The 6,613-nt window shown below is 40.8% G+C and overlaps 1 pseudogene; it reads right to left on the bottom strand.

The window, feature by feature from the left end:
• Positions 1 to 1,264: 1,264 nt before the first annotated feature.
• LOC138990273 (large ribosomal subunit protein uL30-like) lies at positions 1,265 to 2,291 on the bottom strand (annotated as a pseudogene).
• Positions 2,292 to 6,613: the final 4,322 nt, after the last annotated feature.

The following is a 6,613-nucleotide window of genomic DNA, read 5'->3' as shown; positions in this document are numbered from 1 at the left end:
ACTCTGTGCAACCCCACAGACGGCAGCCCACCAGGCTCCCCTGTCCCTGGGATTCTCCAGGCAAGAACACTGGAGTGGGTTGCCATTTCCTTCTCCAATGCATGAAAGTGAAAAGTGAAAGTGAAGTCGCCCAGTCGTGTGCGACCCTTGGCGACCCCATAGACTGCAGCCTACCAGGCTCCTGTGTCCATTGGATTCTATAAACCCTGTTAATCTTTTTTTCTTAGAATTTTGTGATAACTTTGTATAATTATTGTATATTTAATAAATTAATCAATAACCTTAATGCTTTAAAATGTTAGTATTCAGTTCAGTCGCTCAGTCATGTCCGACTCTTTTCGACCCCATGAATTGCAGCATGCCAGGCCTCCCTATCCATCACCAACTCCCGGAGTTTACTCAAACTGACATCCATCATGTTAGTGTAAATACATGAATTCCAAACAATTTGGGGGAAAATAAACTAATTCATGAAGAGGATTTGATGTTCATGAATGACGAGTTCTCTGTAGGTAGATGGTAACATTTGCAATAAATCTCAGCCATTGAGTACAATGTTCAAAGTACAAATAATTTGATTAAGAATTAAATAAACACAGATTACTTTTCCCTACTGAGAAAGAATTTTTTATTTCATGTTTCAAAACATGATTGGACCATCAATACTTACAAGAGCAACTGAACTATTAATCATTCTGATAAAAAAATTAATATTCACATGCAATGCAACATCAAAGCATGTATGTACACATATGTATAAATGCTAATTTATGTATATTTATAAGAAGTAACTTTATGAGACTAGCATGTTAAAAAGGCTTGCTAGAAAGATCCCATGGACGGAGCAGCCTGGTAGGCTGCAGTCCATGGGGTTGCTAAGAGTCAGACACAACTGAGCGACTTCACTTTCACTTTTCACTTTCATGCATTGGAGGAGGAAATGGCAACCCAATCCAGTGTTCTTGCCTGGAGAATCCCAGGGACTTCGGGGCCTGGTGGGCTGCCGTCTATGGGGTCGCACAGAGTCGGACACGATTGAAGCGACTTAGTAGCAGCAGCAGCAGAGTTGTGATACCAACCAAGGTACCTGTGCTATGTAATTGCCTTGAAGGTGACATCTTCTTTATAATAAAATACTTTGGACATTTGGCATTATGCCAAATTTCATTAGGCTGTGTGTTGCTAATGACTTTTTAATTTAATTTATTTTTTGTTTCAATTGTTTATTACTGACCAGATTACAAAAATAATCCTGGTAGATACCTTAATTCATCCTTTTAATAAGCCTGTTGATCTGGTCTTTCCTGTTGCCAGCATCTCCACCTTCTACAAAATAGGTAGTCTTTTTCTTCATTCCACCTCGTGGAGAAGACAATTTAAAGGGCCACAGGAAGTCGTTTGCTTCTTTGAAACGTTTTCCAAAGGTATAGATCTCATGAATCAGATAGATCCTCCATGCAGATGATTCCGTATTTCCCAAGAGATCGAGCAATCAATGCGTTGTCTGTCAGGGCAATTCACTTTTTGTTGATTTTGCCATAACCACGCTTGTAGATCAATTCATTTACAGACTTCAATTTGGGTACCCCCATGCAATGTATGGAGAAGGCAATGGCACCCTGTTCCAGTGCTCTTGCCTGGAAAATCCCATGGATGGAGGAGCCTGGTGGGCTGCAGTCCATGGGGTCGCTGGGAGTCAGACACGACTGAGCTATTTCACTTTCACTTTTCGCTTTCATGCATTGGAGAAGGAAATGGCAACCCACTCCTGTGTTCTTGCCTGGAGAGTCCCAGGGACGGGGGAGCCTGGTGGGCTGCCGTCTATGGGGTCGCACAGAGTCCGACGCGACTGAAGCGATTTAGCAGTATGCAACGTATGGCTCCACAATTCTCAGCATGTTAATTGATGCCCTGTTGAGCTTCACAAAGGTGCAATTGAAGATCTGCCGGAGGCGAAGGAGCTGCAGCACCTTTCGAACCTTTGGGCTCACACCATTGATACCTCTGATCCTGATGACAAACGCCAATTTGGGTTCCGCGGGTTCATAGACGTTGCCGGCTTTTCGTGCCATCCTAGCCATTCGAATTTCAGTTCTGTACATCTGCCTGTATTCCTTGTGGTAATGCTTAGCTTTTTCATAGATAAGCTTCCTCTTGGCCTTTCGAAGCATCTTTTGGGCAAACTTCTTTCTCAGTCGCTTGATCTTAAGCTCTGTGAAATTCTTTCGCTTTTTCTTAAGGGTTTCTGGCAGAGCAGGAACCTTCTTTTTCTTCTCTTCTGCACCCACCATGGTTCCAGGCGGGAAAGAGCGCTAATGAATTTTTTTTAAGATTTATTTATTTTCATTGTTTACTTTCTGACTCTAGCAGTTCTTCGTTGCTGAGTGCTGGCTTTCGCTAGTTACAGCAAGTGTGGGCTGCTCTCAACTTGTGGTTCGCGGGTTTCTCATCTCTGTGTCTTTTCTTGTTGCGGAGCACAAGCTTCTTCCCTGTTGAGAAGCACAGGCTTTAGTATGCAGGCTTGGCTCAGTGAAGTGTCTGGCTACAATGAGGGAAACCTGGGTTCGATCCCCGGGGCGGGAAGATCCCCTGGCGAAGGAAATGGCAACCCACTCCAGTACTCTAGCCTAGAAAATCCCATGGACCGAGGAGCTTGGTGCAGGCTACTACTGTCCATGGGGTTGCAGAGGGTCGGTCACAACTGAGCGACTTCATTTTCTTTCTTTAAACAGTTGCAGCGTGTGGGCTCAGTAGTTGTGGTACACAGACTTAGTTGCTCCACGGCATGTGGAATCCTCCCAGACCAAGGATCAAACGTGTATCCCCTGCATTGCAAGGAGGATTCTTAACCACTGGACCATCAAGTAAGGTCTCTAATGAATTTTTTTTTTAATGAAATGCGTTTATTAGGAGGATAAACTCCAAATAAACACAAGTAATTTTCTTGCACACTTGACAACTGCATAAGAAAAAGATACCTTAACAGAGTCCACAGGATTTTGCTTACACTATAAAAGGAGTTTTAAGGCAGTTCTAATGAATTTTTGTTTGGAAGAATTTTTAAATACCTCTAAAAGAAACACACCCATTGTACGTTTCTTTGCAAAGTCTATTCCATTTTTCCTAACCTACATATTTTCAGACAGTGCTAATAAGTAATTAAATAATCAATAATGGGACACATGAAAAAGATTCAAAACTACTAAGGACTAAGCAAACTGAAAAAATCAGTAGGCTCTTTTATTACTGAAAAAGAGGATTTATTTTAATGGCAATATAGTGTTTTTTAATCTTAACAAAGGGATAATAAAAAGAAACAAAACAAACAACAAAACAGCACAAGTCTAGAGCAGATTGTGACTCTGTGACCTTAACTGCTCTGGGCCTTAGTGTGCACAACTAGAGAGTGTTTTTCAACTTCTTCCTCCTCTTAATCTTATTCTAGTACAAGAACATTTTGTTAGATAGAACCTTACATGGAGCATCAGTACATAAAACAATAATGCCGAACTGCTTTGTTGATGTGGTGGGTGAGAAAACCTGGCTCCCTCTGTAAATTTGTTTATGTTATTTTTTACTGCATAAAACTTTCAAAGAAAGCTTGCTGCTTTTGCTTTTGCTTCTGGGTTGGATATACTCAACCCAGAAAAAAAAGGATTTCACAGCATAAAAAATTTAAACAATCATTCTTCCTTCTTCAAACACTTTTACATATAAATTGTTGATCAATCTGGATTTCATTTTTGTGTAAGGAGTAAAGTAGGTCTCTAAATTCTCATTTCTTTCAAGATGACTACCTGTTCTTCACTTTATTAAGTAATTTGTCTATCTTACTGATTTGAAATGTGACACTTCTGCAATAAGTTCTCACGTATCATCAAATCCATTGGCTTCCCTGGTGGCTCAGTCAGTAAAGAATCCACTTGTAACGCAGGAGACATGGGTTTGATCCCTTTGTGGGGAAGATCAGGGAAACACCCTAGAGAAGTAAATGACAACCCACTCTAGTATTCTTGCCTGGAAAATCATGGACAGAGGAGCCTGGCAGGCTACAGTTCATGGGGTCACAAAGAGTCTGACACAACTTAGAGACTAAACTACCACCATTTCTATTTTCTAGTACTTTAGTTTAAGGGATGATTCTATCTTCACTGACTGCCAAGAGCAAACGCTTTTTTTTCCCCTAAACTATGAAGATTTTCAGTTTCATATACTAATTGTTAACATTTTGTATATCTTTTCATGCCACATTTACTATTGTTTATTGCTACCTGTATAAAACATGCTGATATCTATTGCAATGGTAATCAAATAAAGACATATATAAAATGTTAGCATTAGGGGTTAATAGCATGAATTCTAGAGCCAGAATGTGGACAATTATGCTACTTGTTAAATAGGGTTGTTATGAAGATTAAATGGCTTAATATTTGTAAAGCATTTAGTAAACATTATGTCTTATTATTATAGTTACTGCATATGACCTATAAATCAATTGACTTTGTATGTGATATCTGATCTTTTTCATTTGCTACTTTTAAATTTTAACATGACAATTTAACTTATCAATGTCTACATTTCATCTTTTCCAACACTACATCTCTAACTCTTTGATTCTCTGACACCATCTGAGTGTCCTACAATTCAATACTACTCTGATACTAACCACCCTAACTACCCAGAGTTAGTGTTGGACTTCACAAGTTTAAGGATTCAATCTCATAATACTGCTCTCTCTCAAACATCAGGCCTAAGTACCAAGTCCCTGGTACCAGACAGTCCACATCTGTCTAACTTGGCTACAAATTCCAGAGTTCCTATTACCTCTTCTCCCTCCAAGGTTTGATAATTTGTTAGAATGACTCATAGAACTCAAGAAAATGCTATGCCTATAACTCCAGTTTATTATGAAAGATACAAAGGAATAGCAGATGGAAAAGGACACAGGGTGGGGAGGGCACAGGGCTTCCTTGTCCTCTCCAGGTATGCCACCCTCCCACCAACCTGACCTGTTCATCACTCTGGAAGCTCTCTAAGTTTCAATGAGTTCAGTATCCAGCCCCTCTCCTCTCCCTGGAAGTCAGTGGGTGGGGGTGCAAGTTCCTACCCTCTAATCGCTTGGTCTTTCTGGTGACCAGTCCCATCCTGAGGCTATCTAGGGACCTTATTCTAAGTTATCTCATTAGCATAAACTTAAGTGTGATATAAAGGGGCTTATTATGAATGACAAAGGTCACTCCTAGCACTCAGAAAGTTACAATGGAACCCTGTGCCGGGACAAAAGCCAAAGATATTGCTTATTATGGGGCTTCCCAGGTGGCTTAGTGATAAAGAATCTGCCACCAGTGCAGGAGACACAGGAAATGCGGGTTCAATCCCTGGGTTGGGAAGATCCCCTGGAGGAGGAAATGGCAACCCACTCCAGTATTCTTGCCTGGGAAATCCCATGGACAGAGGAGCCTGGAGGCTACAGTTCATGGGGTTGCAAAAAGTCAAACAGGACTTAGTGACTGCGCATGCACATATTGCTTATTATACCACAATAGTAGGTATTCCATGTCCTTTTTCCTTCCTGAGCTCACACAGTACTAAAGTTCCCAGCCCCTTAGGAGTTGGCCAGGGAGATCTGATACTTCAAGTCAATCAACTATGAGAAGAAGTGATGTGTTTTGCTTCTTGGCTGAGGCAGTAAAAAGCCACTGTGCAATTTTCCAGTTCCCTTTCCGCCTGCAGCAGCAAATGTGGATGTCTTGTGGTAAGAAACTGGAGCCAGAAAAATCAAAGACCATGAGATTGCTAAGTGACACATGAATGATAGCTGCCTTGAAGAATCACATCAATGATAGTGACCTTTGAGTGACAGAGAAATAATCATCTATGTGTTAAACCACTAAGATTTTAGTTCTTGTTTATTACCACAACATAAACACAGCCTCTTCTGCCGAGTCCCTCTTTTTTTAGTGTATATTCCTTTTCTATAATCTTCTTCCTGGGACTGTGACTGGAAGCCTTATATCAGAATTTCAGCAAGAAACAGAAACCCATTCAAAAGATAGTTTAATCAAAGATCTGGGCAAGTTTAACGGAATTCAACTGAAGTACCAGCCAACATGAAGGTGTTACTCTCCCTAGACTTGAGGGGCAAAGGGAAGTAGTAGCAACCAAAGCTGAAATGAGATTGTTGCTATGGGGGATGGGCCACCTGACCAGAGCTCTGGCCTCAGAATTCAGACAGTCTCAAGCTAAGACCAGCTTCCAGATGATTCGGTCTTTAGGAACCAGTCTCCTAGGGCAGAGAGCAGGGTGAAGAGGATGAACAGCAGAAAATATTCAGCACACCTCATCAAGTCATTCCAAATCTTGCTGTAGGCTACTGAATTAACAAATGATATCTAAGGAGGACTTTCACGACCAAACTACATCTTGACAATCACCCTGAAAATCATAAGGATTGAGAAAAATGCACTGATGTTAGGGACCATCCTGGGATATGGTTCTTTTGTTCTTCAACCAGAAGAACTATGGATACTTTCCCTCTGATTAGTGCATGAGAATTTGAAAATTAACACTTTAGAAATAAAAACATCGAATGGATATATTTATCAATAAACTG

Source organism: Bos mutus, chromosome 2, assembly GCF_027580195.1.
Source record: "Bos mutus isolate GX-2022 chromosome 2, NWIPB_WYAK_1.1, whole genome shotgun sequence".
NCBI classification, from domain to species: Eukaryota; Metazoa; Chordata; class Mammalia; order Artiodactyla; family Bovidae; genus Bos; species Bos mutus.
The sequence above is the reverse complement of the archived record's forward strand: the minus strand, read 5'-3'. Positions and strand labels throughout refer to the sequence as shown.